This window comes from Saimiri boliviensis, chromosome 7 (assembly GCF_048565385.1).
Source record: "Saimiri boliviensis isolate mSaiBol1 chromosome 7, mSaiBol1.pri, whole genome shotgun sequence".
Lineage (NCBI taxonomy): Eukaryota > Metazoa > Chordata > Mammalia > Primates > Cebidae > Saimiri > Saimiri boliviensis.
The window spans coordinates 83,738,191-83,739,637 of record NC_133455.1 but is presented as its reverse complement, the minus strand read 5'-3'; positions in this window follow the sequence as shown (position 1 = coordinate 83,739,637).

Sequence of the window (1,447 nt, the reverse complement as noted above, 5' to 3'; positions counted from 1 at the left end):
GTTTTTGAAGTCTTCATCATAAAATCTTTGCCAGGGCCTATGTCTAGAATGGTATTTCCTAGGTTTTCTTCTAAAATTTTTATAGTTTTGGGTTTTACATGTAAGTCTTTCATTCATCTTCCATTTGATTTTTGTACATGGTGAAAGCGAGGGGTCCAGTTTAAATCTTCTGCATGTGGCAATCCAGTTATCCCATCACCATTTATGAAATAAGGAGTCTTTTTCCCCATTGCTTGTTTTTGTCGACATTGTAAAGATCAGATAGTTGTAGGTGTGTGGCTTTATTTCTGGGTTCTTCACCTATTCTGTCAGTCTATGTGTCTGTTTTTGTACTGGTAACATACTGATTTGTTTACTGTAGCCTTGTAGTATAGTTTGAAGTTGGGTAGCAGAGTACTTCTAGGTTTGCTCTTTTTGCTTAGGATTGCCTTGACTATTCAGGCCTTTTTTTTTTTTTTTTGGTTCTACATGAATTTTAGAAACCTTTTTTCTAATCTGTGAAAAAAATGTCATTAGCAGTTTGACAAGAATAGCATTGAATCTGTACATTGCTTTGGGCAGTGTGCCTAATCTAACAATATTGATTCTTCCATGAGCATGGAATATTTTTCCATTTGTTAGTGTTATCCCTGATTTCTTTCAGCAGTGTTTTTAAATTCTCATTGTAGAAATTTTTCACCTCCCTTTTTAGCTGTATTCCTAGATGTTTTATTATTTTTTGGCTACTGTGAATAGAACTGTTTTTTTATTTAGCTCTCAGCTTGAATGTTGCTGGCATATAGGTGTGCTAGTGATTTTTGTGCATTGATTTTGTATCCTAAAACTTTGTTGAAGTTGTTTATCAGTTCTGGGAGTTTTGGGGAAGAGATTATGGGATTCTCTAGGTATGGAATCATATCATCTGCAAAGATCGTTTGACCTACTTTCTTCCTGTTTGAATGCCTTGTATTTCTTTCTCTTCCCTGGTTGCTCTGGTTCTCAAGAGGAATGCTTCCAGCTTTTGCCCATTCAATATGATGTTGGCTGTGAGTATGTCATAGATGGCTCTTACTGTTTTGAGGTACAGTTCTTCGATGCCTAGTTTGTTGTACATTTTTAACATGAAGAGATGTTAAATTTTATTGAAAGGCTTTCCGTGTCTATTGAGATGATCATGTTGTTTTTGCTTTTAGTTCTATTTATATGATGAATCATATTGATTTGCATATGTTGAATTAATCTTGCATATCAATAAAGCCCAGTTAATCATGGTGGATTAGCTTTCTGATATACTGCTGGATTTACTTTTCTAGTAGTTTGTTGACAGTTGCACCTATGGTCATCAGGGATATTGGCCTAAAGTATTTTGTCGTTTTTTTTGTTGTTGTTATGTGTTTGGCAGGTTTTGATATCAGAATGATGCCAGCCTCATAGAATAAGTTAGAGAGGAGTCTGTCATCCTCAATTT